The sequence below is a fragment of the Engystomops pustulosus genome, chromosome 2 (assembly GCF_040894005.1).
Source record: "Engystomops pustulosus chromosome 2, aEngPut4.maternal, whole genome shotgun sequence".
In the NCBI taxonomy this organism is placed as follows: domain Eukaryota; kingdom Metazoa; phylum Chordata; class Amphibia; order Anura; family Leptodactylidae; genus Engystomops; species Engystomops pustulosus.
In genome coordinates, this window is record NC_092412.1 from 249,285,793 (window position 1) to 249,299,299 (window position 13,507).

The 13,507-nt window shown below is 45.9% G+C and overlaps 1 protein-coding gene across 1 annotated transcript in view; it reads left to right on the plus strand.

Annotated features, from left to right (window-relative positions):
* The first annotated feature begins 755 nt into the window (after positions 1 to 755).
* B3GALT5 (beta-1,3-galactosyltransferase 5) overlaps positions 756 to 13,507 on the plus strand; it is a 50,497-nt gene continuing 37,745 nt past the window's right edge. Inside the window, exons 1-2 of the mRNA XM_072138787.1 lie at positions 756 to 975; positions 13,126 to 13,236. The gene's annotated coding sequence lies outside the window, so the exon portion shown is untranslated. The remainder of the gene's footprint in view (positions 976 to 13,125; positions 13,237 to 13,507) is intronic.

Consider the following 13,507-nt stretch of genomic DNA (forward strand, 5'->3'; position numbering starts at 1 on the left):
GGTTCCCCATCACTGCTCTAGTGACAGCTGGTAGATCTCTCCTGCTCTTGCAGCTGATGACAGAGCTGCTTTCTGCTGGCAAACACTTTTTTCTCAAGGCTACACTAACCTTACAAGGGGTGCAGGAGGGTTTTATATAAATACTCGCTCCAAAATACCACAACTTTATAGATGTGTTTAGGATGAAGTCTATAATATGGACAGGGTCCATAATATGGTGAAAATGTACAAAGATAAAGACGATGGGGGACATTTATCATATGCATATTTGCAGTGGCATACATCAACGAGTGCGCCGGCGCAGGTACCGAAACGCGCCGCGACGGCATACTCTCGGCCAGCCGTGCCCTCTGAAAATTAAATCCCGCGCTCAGTCCGAATCAGTCGGATTGTCCAATGGCGTCCCCCCCTGATTTGTGTCGCATGGAAGCCAGTGCAGCTGCGCCAAAAAAAAGGCAACCCACTCGCTACTTAAATGCCTGTGCAAGCCATTTTCCCTTTAAAGATAGGGCACAGTCCGAAAAAAGTGTGTCGCAAAACCTAAGTCACTGTGCCCCAATGAGTGACAATGTATAATCTAAGAAGCGGCAAAGATTTACATATGACGCTGCAATGATGTGTCTCATATAACCTGACACCGAACATGATGCTCTGAGGTTTATTGGTTCCTTAGGCTTAAAAAACGGGAAGAGGGAGAGGTGACGCCCTTGTATATAAGTACTGGCGGTAATAACCCCAGCGTGAGAACAGGTTTACTACACATCTTGTATCTGCAGGTTTGAGTGGGAGTTTCTTCCTACAAGTCCATACTCGTATATAGACAGTAAGCAGAAGATCCGTTCTCCGGCAGGTTTTCCACCACAGGGGGCTTCTTAGTCTCGTCTCGCTCTCCTCTGTGCTTAGCCTATGGGCGCACATGTTACACCCTACCCGCTGCATGGACCAGGTCACTAACAGGAGCTGTACCTATAACAGGTGAGACCATACAGCACCGCACTATTGTTCTATGTCTCCATTACAGATGCTCTTTGTATATGTCTACACTCCATTGACTTCTATGGGAGATGTTGTGAGCGTGCTCTGTTACAGGGAGGAATGTGCTGCGGAAAGGAGGATGGAGAAGTATTCCCAATGCTCTGATCTGTGTTTGCTCTGGTCCTATCTACCTGCAGCGTTACAATAGAAGCGTTACATGTCGTGATAAGACTCTTACCCTGCGATTATTATAAAATGACTTCTTTGGGAGAGTGTTGTGGGCATGCTCTGTCACATGTATAGAGATGACTCTGCTGTGATATAGACAGGGGCTACGGATTGGGCTGGTTCTGTCTTCAGCACATTATGGCAGCCTCTCTCCTTAACATTTTACCCCCTTTTCCTCCTCACAGTGTGGTCCACTCCTCCTCAAATTTTCCCCCCATCTCATATTGATGCCCCAGCTCCTCCTGATACAGTGGGTCCCCTACTTAAGGACACCCGACTTACAGACAACCCATAGTTACAGACAGACCCCTCTGACCTCTGGTGAAGCTCTCTGGATGCTTTACTATAGTCCCAGACTGCAATGATCAGCTGTAAAGTGTCTGTAATGAAGCTTTATTGATAATTCTTGGTCCAATTACACCAAAAATTTTGAAACTCCAATTGTCACTGGGGCAAAAGAAAAAAAATTGTCTAAAACTTCCATTATAAAATATACAGTTTCGACTTGCATACAAATTCAACTTAAGAACAAACCTCCAGACCCTATCTTGTATGTAACCCGGGGACTGCCTGTATTGTGGCTCCACATCCTTTTCAAATTGTGCCCATACTCTTTATATTTTGGCCACCGACTTTGTCCTCAAAATGTGCCCCCATCTCCTCCTCATATTGTGACCTCTCATCTCCACCTCACATTGTGGCCCCCACCTCCTCCTCACATTGTGGCCCCCACCTCCTCCTTACATTGTGGCCCATACCTCCTCCTCACATTGTGGCTCCCACCTCCTCCTCACATTGAGGCCCCACCTCCTCCTCACATTGTGGCTCCCACCTCCTCCTTACATTGTGGCCCCACCTCCTCCTCACATTGTGGCCCCACCTCCTCCTCACATTGTGGCCCCACCTCCTCCTTACATTGTGGCCCCCACCTCCTCCTCACATTGTGGCCCCCACCTCCTCCTTACATTGTGGCCCCCACCTCCTCCTCACATTGTGGCCCCCACCTCCTCCTCACATTGAGGCCCCACCTCCTCCTTACATTGAGGCCCCCACCGCCTCCTCACATTGAGGCTCCCACCGCCTTCTCACATTGTTACCCCCACCTCCTCCTTACATTGTGGCCCCCACCTCCTCCTCACATTGAGGCCCCCACCTCCTCCTCACATTGTGGCCCCCACCTCCTCCTCACATTGAGGCCCCACCTCCTCCTCACATTGAGGCCCCAATTCCTCCTCACATTGTGGCCCCACCTCCTCACATCATTGTGGCCCCACCTCCTCCTCACATTGTGGCCCCCACCTCCTCCTCACATTGAGGCCCCACCTCCTCCTTACATTGAGGCCCCCACCTCCTCCTCACATTGTGGCCCTCACCTCCTCCTCACATTGTGGCCCCACCTCCTCCTCACATTGTGGCCCCCACCTCCTCCTCACATTGAGGCCACCTACCTCCTTCTCACATTGTGGCCCCCACCTCCTCCTCACATTTTGGCCCCCACCTCCTCCTCACATTGAGGCCACACCTCCTCCTCACATTGTGGCCCCCACCTCCTCCTCACATTGTGGCCCCCACCTCCTCCTCACATTGAGGCCCCCACCTCCTCCTCACATTGAGGCCCCCACCTCCTCCTCACATTGAGGCCCCCACCTCCTCCTCACATTGAGGCCCCCTACATCCCTCTCCTTGTGGTTGTATAAAAACACATTTACTCACCTCATCATCACATTGCTCCTGCTGGGAGAGGCTTTATGGTGATGAGGGCGGGGGGTCGATGGCTCCCTGCATCACCACTGTGCTCAACTCTATCTGCATTCAGCAGAGAAGAGTGAAGAAATCAGGCGATAGCTTCCAATGGCCGACACGGTACAACTCTCCACTACTGCATTCAGAGAGGGAATTCTATCTTTGCTCTGCTGTATCTGCCTTTATCTTAGTAATATACGTATCCGGCCTTGTGGTTATAATAATATGACTTCTACGGGAGAGTATTGTGGGCATGCTCCGTCACATCTACACAGATGACTGCTGTGATAGTGAGGAGATATCTCAATGTATCCTGGTCTTCGGCTCCTATGAGACTTTTCCCCTGTGATTTGGATGGGATGATGTCTAGCAGAATGATGTAAGCAGAACAAACTGCAATGTCATCTCCAGAAGAAAGAAAAGGCCTCACATTTTGTGAAAACCGCGTAACCTTTGTGAACGGATTCTAAGAATATATCTCAGGAGTCATCTAGCGCTGGTTGTAGGTTTTGTTTCCGGAATTCTTTTGTTCTAAATAACTAAAGTTCTGCCATTTCAGTGAGGCGTGAAGGTTGTCCCTGGTTGGACATGACAATCCCTACTTATTTTAAAGGCTCACTTCACAATAGGTCATTCAAAAAGTCTTTCGGTGGTGGGAACCTACAGCAATAGGTAGCAGAACCTAGCAGTACACAGGAATGTAAGTTTCTATGTAGATTTGCCATGTCACATTTGGATTGACACTGGTCTGACTAGTTAGTTACTCATTGGTGGCACTGGTACTAATGCTAATGAAGAGGAGGCATGGTCAGAACGGAAGCCAAGGATCTTTACCAGGAGGGTGGTCAGGAGGCAACAGACTAGAAAACAAGAAGAAAGCATGGTCAGGATGGTAGCCAAGGCTCTTTACCAGGAGATAGACTCGAGAACAAGATAGATACAAGTAGGAAAGTAGCCAATGTCAAGAAGAGAGTGGTCAGGATGGTAGGCAAGGCTCTTTACCAGGAGAGTGGTCAGGATGGTAGGCAAGGCTCTTTACCAGGAGAGTGGATGGGATGAGATAGATTAGAAAACAAGATAGATACAAGTAGGAAAGTAGCTAATGTCAAGGGGAGAGTGGTCAGGATGGTAGCCAAGGCTCTTTACCAGGAGAGTGGTCAGGATGGTAGCCAAGGCTACCAGGAGAGTGGTCAGGATGAGATAGACCAGAGCACAAGATAGATATATACTCAACAAAGTAACCAAGGGCCAGAGCTGGTGTAAAGTACCAGATACTCTAGTGAGTTTCGCCCAAGCTGGAGCCATGGCCACTTAACCAGTTGGTATTTTGTGATGCATGAAAGGTTACTTCACGTAAAACTCTATAGTGGGATGTGGAGAGAGAATATCCCTGGAAACCAACCAGAGCAATCCCGAATTTTTTAGGAATTCAAAGAAATGGAATGTTCTCCAATATCAAAATTGAGTCTAATTTAACAATTTCTTAACATCAATAATATAAAGATTTATCAACTGCTCCCTTCCCTTTGTTGCTATGAGAAATCCCTTAGGCCGAGCTGGGGAAGCGCCTGTTAGAGACACAAGCGCTTCCTTTGTTACGTTTCATTAACTCTCCTGAGGGCCTAAAAAACAAAGTCTAGGCAGTTCTCAACTGTCTGCAACCTGTGGGACTCAAGTTTCTCCAGACATTTCTTGGCTGTGGGAATTATTACTTAATCAGTGAATTTAGAATGTTTTTATTACTCACAGCACTAACCGGGAAAGACGGGAAACTCGTCATCTACTGGGGTCCACTTCTTCTACCATCTCAAACCTTTATTTTCTTACACTTTGTTTCTCCGAGATCGAGAGGCCATTTTTCTGGTTGGACCAAGGTTTTTATTCTATGTTGATGGGTGTCACAGATGCACCCGCAATCCTCGATCGTGTGCACACTCCTGCCCCTCTATGTGCCGCGGTCCCCACTGCCGCTGTCCTGATCTCAGCCTGGACTAACCTCTCCACGCTCCTGGCTGTACTCCTGCTAGGCCGCACTCTCCCGCTGCTAGGGTGCACGCGCCGGCTCTTTAAGATTTAAAGGGCCAGCGTCCACCTGTTTGGAGCTCGTTAATCAGACTTTCCCTTATATTCCAACACCTTACTACTCCATAATACATAATACTGCCCCCTATGTACAAGAATATAACACTATAATACCGCCCCCTATGTACAAGAATATAACTACTATAATACTGCCTCCTATGTACAAGAATATAACTACTATAATACTGCCCCCTATGTACAGGAATATAACTACTATAATACTGCCCCCTATGTACAGGAATATAACTACAATAATACTGCCCCCTATGTACAAGAATATAACTACTATAATACTGCCCCCTATGTACAAGAATATAACTACTATAATACTGCCCCCTATGTACAAGAATATAACTACTATAATACTGCCCCCTATGTACAGGAATATAACTACTATAATACTGCCCCCTATGTACAAGAATATAACTACTATAATACTGCCCCCTATGTACAGGAATATAACTACTATAATACTGCCCCCTATGTACAAGAATATAACTACTATAATACTGCCCCCTATGTACAAGAATATAACTACTATAATACTGCCCCCTATGTACAAGAATATAACTACAATAATACTGCCCCCTATGTACAGGAATATAACTACTATAATACTGATGGGCAGTAACATGTTAACATACGGCTGAATGCTTCAGACCAGCAAACTGACAAAACTTCTGCTTTCACAAAGATGGTCACACTTGCTGATGATCAATAAATCAAGGGAATTAGACTGCTAATTACCTTAATTCCATTAGTATTTATAAACAAAATGTTTCATTTTGTACACAATTCGGCTTTTTGGGAACCTTAGAATGTCACGGTGGATTCTGCTGTGTATCTAATAATAATAATAATCTTTATTTACCAGTATATAGCACCATCATATTCCGTAGCGCTTTAGAAATCATAAGGGACATACACAAATATAATGCTGAATTACAGAATAGAATAAGAGTGAGGTCCCTGTTCTCAAGAGCTTAAAGTCTATGAGGATGAGGGGGTGACACAAGAGCTGACAGTCTATGAGGATAAGGGGGTGACACAAGAGCTTACAGTCTATGAGGATAAGGGGGTGACACAAGAGCTTACAGTCTATGAGGATAAGGGGGTGACACAAGAGCTTACAGTCTATGAGGATGAGGGGTGACACAAGAGCTTACAGTCTATGAGGATAAGGGGGTGACACAAGAGCTTACAGTCTATGAGGATGAGGGGTGACACAAGAGCTTACAGTCTATGAGGATGAGGGGGTGACACAAGAGCTGACAGTCTATGAGGATAAGGGGGTGACACAAGAGCTTACAGTCTATGAGGATAAGGGGGTGACACAAGAGCTTACAGTCTATGAGGATAAGGGGGTGACACAAGAGCTTACAGTCTATGAGGATGAGGGGGTGACACAAGAGCTTACAGTCTATGAGGATGAGGGGATGACACAAGAGCTTACAGTCTATGAGGATGAGGGGTGACACAGGAGCTTACAGACTATGAGGATGAGGGGGTGACACAAGAGCTTACAGTCTATGAGGATGAGAGGGTCACACAAGAGCTTACAGTCTATGAGGATGAGGGGGTGACACAAGAGCTTACAGTCTATGAGGATGAGAGGGTGACACAAGAGCTTACAGTCTATGAGGAGGAGGGGGTGACACAAGAGCTTACAGTCTATGAGGATGAGAGGGTGACACAAGAGCTTACAGTCTATGAGGAGGAGGGGGTGACACAAGAGCTTACATTCTATGAGGATGAGGGGGTGACACAAGAGCTTACAGTCTATGAGGATGAAAGGGTGACACAAGGGCTTATAGTCTGAGGATGAGGGGGTGACACAAGAGCTTACAGTCTATGAGGATGAGGGGGTGACACAAGAGATTACAGTCTATGAGGATGAGGGGTGACACAAGAGCTTACAGTCTATGAGGATGAGGGGGTGACACAAGAGCTGACAGTCTATGAGGATGAGGAGGCGACACAAGAGCTTACAGTCTATGAGGATGAGGGGATGACACAAGAGCTTACAGTCTATGAGGAGGAGGGGGTGACACAAGAGCTTACAGTCTATGAGGATGAGGGGGTGACACAAGAGCTTACAGTCTCTGGGGATGAGGGGGTGACACAAGAGCTTACAGTCTATGAGGATGAGGGGATGACACAAGAGCTTACAGTCTATGAGGAGGAGGGGGTGACACAAGAGCTTACAGTCTATGAGGAGGAGGGGGTGACACAAGAGCTTACAGTCTATGAGGATGAAGGGGTGACACAAGAGCTTACAGTCTATGGGGATGAGGGGGTGACACAAGATGTATAAGAGCTTATATAATGGTCCAGCCATTCTTTATAGGAGAACAATATAAAATTTAATCATATAATATAATAAATAAATAAAAATTCTGCTGTTTGAACCAGCCATCAGCTGCGTCTTATATACAAGGTCCAGGGTGAAGGTAACTGTAGAGAAGCCTGGGGCTTGGTATATATCTGTTGTTTGCTGGATAAGCAACGGTCAAGTACATAGGATGGATTAGTAAAGAGAGAGTTGACGTTTCATGTAGTTAGCAAGTGTGATAGGCTTTCCTAAAGAGATGGATTTAAGAGCATGTTTGAAGCATTGGAGGTCGGGTATTAGTCTGATAGTCCAAGGAAGGACATTCCAGAGAATTGGTGCAGCTCAGGAGAAGTCCTGGTGACGTGCATGAGAGATTCAAATTAAGGTAGAGATTAATCTAATATCACTGGCAGATCAAAGAGCACGGGAAGGGCAAAAGACTGAGATGAGAGGTAGGGAGGTGCAGCATTATACAGAGCTTTGTGGATGAGGGTTTTTATTTAAACTGAATTTGAAGGAGACAGGCAGCCAGTAAAGTGATTGGCACAGACTGGAGGCATCCGTGTAGAGTTTGTAGGGAATTACAGTAGTCTAGACCAGAGTGAATCAGCGCAACAATTAGCATTTTAGAAGTTTCAATTATCATAAATGGCCAGATTCTGGAGATGTTTCTGAGATTCATACGGCAAGAGCGAGCAAGAAATTGAATATATGGTGCAAAAGAGAGTCACAGTCCAGCACAACCCCAAGACAGCGGCCTACTGCCTTGGTGATATAGTGATCCCACAGACCGAGATGGAGAGGTCAGGGTTGGGTCGGTTAGTAGATGGTGGAAAGACAAGAAGTTCAGATTTAGAAAGATTGAGTTTCAGGTAGAGAGAGGACATGATATTAGGGACAGCAGAGAGACAGTCACTAGTGTTCTGGAGTAAGGCCGGGGTGATGTTACGTACAGTATATAGCTGGGGGTCATCAGCATAAAGATACTGGAAAACAAATCTGCTGTTGGGGGCAGTATAGAGGGAGAAGAGAAGAGGACAGAGCCCTGAGGACCCTGACACTGAGAGGAAGAGGAGAAGAGAAAAGGAGACACTGGTCAGAGAGATAGGAAGAAAACTAAGAGAGTGCATAGCCTTTTAGGCCAATGGAGCAAAGCCTCCTGAGGAGGAGCTGGTGGTCCACAGTATCGAACGCTGCCGATAGATCCAGGAGAATGAGGAGAGAATAGTCACCTTTGGATTTAGCAGTGAGAAGATCATTGGGGACTTTAGTAAGAGCAGTATCAGTGGAGAACAAAGAGCAGAAACCAGATTGTAGGAGGACAAGGAGGGAGTTAGCTGAGAGATAGCGGGTTATGGAGAATAGACCGGGCGTTCCAGGAGTTTGGAGGTGAAAGGAAGATTAGAAACTGGTCTGTAGTTAGTAGCATTGGATGGGTCCAGTGAAGGTTTCTTTAGTAATTGTATAACAACCACATGCTTGAAAGAAGAGGGGATGACACCAGAAGATAGAGAGAGAGGTTAAAGGTTTTAGTGAGGTGAGAAGTGACTGCTGGGGAGAGAGACTGTACCAGATGTGAGGGGATGGGGTCACTAGTGCAGGTAGTGGGACGAGCACAGGAGAGGAGCCTGGACACTTCTTCTTATGTGACCGGCTCCAAGGACGAGAGAGAATAGGGTAAGGGGTAGGAAAGTGAGGGAAGTGGATTAGTGGAGTAAGAGGATTGATAAATTATTTCCTGGCGAATGCAATCAATTTTGTCTTTAAAGTAGGAGGCCAGATCTTCAGCCCCAAGGTCTGTGACAGGTTAAGATCTGGGGGGACATTAATCATAGTGGGGTCTCAGGTTCGCCTGTTTTTGCACCTGGTTTGCTCTTCTTTTTGGCTCCTGATCTATGATGGATCTAGTTCTGCCTTAGTAAATGCACTTTGGAATTGTCGCATGTCCGATTCATTTGCGCCTAAATTAGCGCCAAATTTGTCTCACATTGTTAGATCTCATTTGTGAGCAATAATGAAAGGAGACTGAGAAAATGTGACGGAACGTTCAGGGCGTCATCTCTGCACAAAAACTATCATTGTGATGTAACTGCAGGGACCAAAAGTTACAGAGATGTAAAAAAAAAAAAATTCTTGCTGAAATGAGTCTGAAAACGGAGACTGATAATATTTTCAGATATGTACAATAAGACAATAATCACTCCCAGAGATGATCCCATAGACAATGATGGAGTCGTTACTGGAGAAATTTTACATTTTAAATCTGCTCCGAAGGATTTTCCATGTTGCATAGAGGGAATTTTTCATTTGGCAAACGAATATCTATGTTTTTAGTAATGAAAAGTGATTTTTTTTGGAAGTGCACCTGCTCCAAGTAGGTGCATTTCTGCGCCTTTTTTTGCACCTTTTTAGGCGCAAATTAGTGATAGATGCCGAGCAAACATCTGTATAGGAGGCACTCACTATGTCAGATAAGGCGCAGGGCCTCAGAACCACTAAGTGCCGGACTTAGCCGTGCGCCAGAAAATGGTGCATAAATGCGACAAATTAACGAGATGTGCCAGATTTTTGCGCAAAAAAACCCACTCAAAACAGTCTAACTGACTATGATTAATGTTTCCCCTGGAGTGAAGAGAATCAAAGAGCCTTTTACATGATCCTTGCATATAGAAACACGACATCCAGTATCTGTGTCCTGGTTTTACATCAGTAATCTGTTTAATGATTTATTTACATTTTTGTTCTCCTCCTTCATTACAAACAATGATTGTTTATGCAGCAGCTTCTTACCATTAAGTACTGCTGTTAATCTTGATAAATAAATAATAGATGGTAACTGGGTGACATATTGTACTCACTTGTGTAAACAGATTGAAAAGTAAAGTCATTTTATAGAACTGTACCTCTTCAGCTCCTCCCTCCTCCTCCTCCTCCTCCTCCTCCGCTCCTCTGAAATGTGAGGTTTCAAGGGCATCTACGACCAGGATGAAGGATTGTAAACCAAGCACACTGACATACTGGTGTGCGCCCCCTCTGCCAGGATCTGCTCTTCTTTTAGTTTCTTTAGCCGCTGTTTTTACTAAAGAAAAGGTTTTTAAAATTATGCAAATGAGCCTGAGGGGTTCCAGGCTTAACTCGTCTGGGACCGCCTACTGACGTCTAAAGTCCCGAGTCTGTTGGGACGTCTTTAGACATTGATGCAGTTTTCTACTGCCCTGTGGCTAGCCGCGAGAGCAGGACTCGGCCTCCGGGTGTCAGAGGCACCCCGAGACCCTAGGGAGACGAGAGATGCGATTTAGTATCCCTTCTCCCTTTTCCGCTCCTCCAGCATCGCACTGAAGGAGTCGGATCTAAAGGGGTTAAACAGAGCTGCTGGATCTAATTAGACCCAGTCCAGCTCTGATCAGCACCACAAGTGACAGGTCATTTCCCCTGTAACTGAGGCTCTTAGGGTGATGCCACACATGGCGTTTTGGTCCGTTTTTCCCAATTATCTTAATAGATAAACAGGTTGTAAGCAGCCAAATGTATGGTAAATGGCCAAAAACGGACTGAAAACCGTTGTTTAAAAGCGGAGCAAAAACGCCATGTGTGACATCACCCTTATAGATGCCTCAGTTAGAGGGGAAAACTTGTAAAAGAAAATGTCCTCGGGGGTCTTTTATGACCACATGTGGGACATAAAAAGTAAAAACAAACAAAGTATTCATAAATATTCATAAAAATACATTGACAAAAAGCATCACCATAGTCGCCCCATTTGCCCAACACTATAAGTATTGGGGCTTATTTACTAAGGGTCCGCTGTCACACTTTAGTCGGATTTTCCAACATTTTTGGGATTTGCACGGCTGTGACAGGTATTTAACAGGGGATTGTGTGGCACGCGTGCCATCACATGATTTGACTGATTCGGACTGAGCGCGGGATTTAACATTCAAATTGTGTTGCAAGACAATGCACTTACATGCACCAGGAAGAAGAAGGTGAACTCCGGGGACCTGAGCGGGGAAGCGACACATGCTGGATATTGGGCGCACGATCTTAGTGACTCCCCACACAGCGCATTATACACGGACAATGCACTTACATGCACCAGGAAGAAGAAGGTGAACTCCGGGGACCTGAGCGGGGGAAGCGACACATGCAGGATATCAGGCGCAGGATCTTAGTGACTCCCCGCACAGCACATTATACACGGACAATGCACTTACATGCACTGGGAAGAAGAAGGTGAACTCCGGCGACCTGAGCGGGGAAGCGACACATGCAGGATATCAGGCGCAGGATCTTAGTGACTCCCCGCACAGCGCATTATACACGGACAATGCACTTACATGCACCAGGAAGAAGAAGGTGAACTCCGGGGACCTGAGCGGGGAAGTGACACATGCAGGATATCGGGGGCAGGATCTTAGTGACTCCCCGCACAGCGCATTATACACGGACAATGCACTTACATGCACCAGGAAGAAGAAGGTGAACTCCGGGGACCTGAGCGGGGAAGTGACACATGCAGGATATCGGGCGCAGAATCTTAGTGACTCTCCGCACAGCGCATTATACATGGACAATGCACTTACATGCACTGGGAAGAAGAAGGTGAACTCCGGGGACCTGAGCGGGGAAGCGACACATGCAGGATATCGGCCGCACAATCTTAGTGACTCCCCACACAGCGCATTATACACGGACAATGCACTTACATGCACCAGGAAGAAGAAGGTGAACTCCGGGGACCTGAGCGGGGGAAGCGACACGTGCAGGATATCGGGTGCAGGATCTTAGTGACTCCCCGCACAGCGTATTATACACGGACAATGCACTTACATGCACCAGGAAGAAGAAGGTGAACTCCGGGGACCTGAGCGGGGAAGTTACACATGCAGGATATCGGGCGCACGATCTTAGTTATTCACGGTAGATGTGCATTATACACGGACAATGCACTTGAATTCCTCCAGACGGGTAAATTAAATGTGCCCCATAATATATCAAAACTACCAAAACAAAATTAATAATGTTCATTTTGAGTTAATTTGAAAACTAAAAAAAATAATTACAAAAAAAGCCTTTTTTCCACTTTTAACCCCAAATAAAATTTAAATAAAATGTTTACACTTTTATTATCTTTTTAGCTAGCTCTATGTGTCCCGAAAAAATTATAAGGTAGCATGGCAAAAAAAAAAGTTATGGCCCTTAAACCAGCGCTAAAAATGCCCGGCCACCAGAGCCTTTTCAGGGCTTAATAGCCGGCACGATTGCGCCACAATCCGATCGCGTGCGCCAAAAAACCCAGGCAAATCAGCGCAAATCAGAATTATTTGGAAAAACCACTACGGATTCGCGTCTGCGGACCCTTAGTAAATGTCCCCAAACTCTAACAAAAATTATTCCGTGTGGTCAACAAAAAACCCATCCAAATCACCCCCCAAAAAAATTAGAAGCAGTGTTGTACAGCTCAATGAGTATAAAAAAGTGTCAGAATACGGAGAGGGGGAACAGAAGGACAATTTTATAGGCAAAGTTTTTATAGTTACACAAACTTTATGAGTTTGGCATCTCCATACGGGAGGAGTTTGTCCTTATATCACTTTGTTCTGGATGAATACGGGTTTTGCTGGTTTTTGTCCTGTTACCATTGCGTTCTGGTTGAATACGGGTTTTGCTGCTTTTTGTCCTGTTACCATTGCGTTCTGGATGAATACGGGTTTTGCTGGTTCTCGTTTTTCTTTTGTCTTACTTTTACAATCATATTTTTTTAGCAATTCAGACTGAAGTGCCTGAAGACACAATGAGGAACTAGTGGGAGAAGCCCAGGTGCCGGAGGACGGTCGCCATCTCCTCGCGTTTCGTTTTTACAATTTCAGTGAAAGGTAAGTGAATATTAGTGGATATGAGACTTGTTATACAGGTGGTCCTCAACCTAACGACACCCAACTTTCAGATGACCCCTAGTTTCAGATGGACCTCTCTGCCCACTGTGACCTCTGGTGAAGCTCTCAATCCCTAGTTATAGACAGACCTCCCTTGCCCCTGTGAACTCCGGTGAAGCTCTCGACCCCAAGTTACAGACAGACCTCCCTGCCCCTTGTGACCTCTGGTGAAGCTCTTGACCCCTAGTTACAGACAGACCTCCCTGCCTAC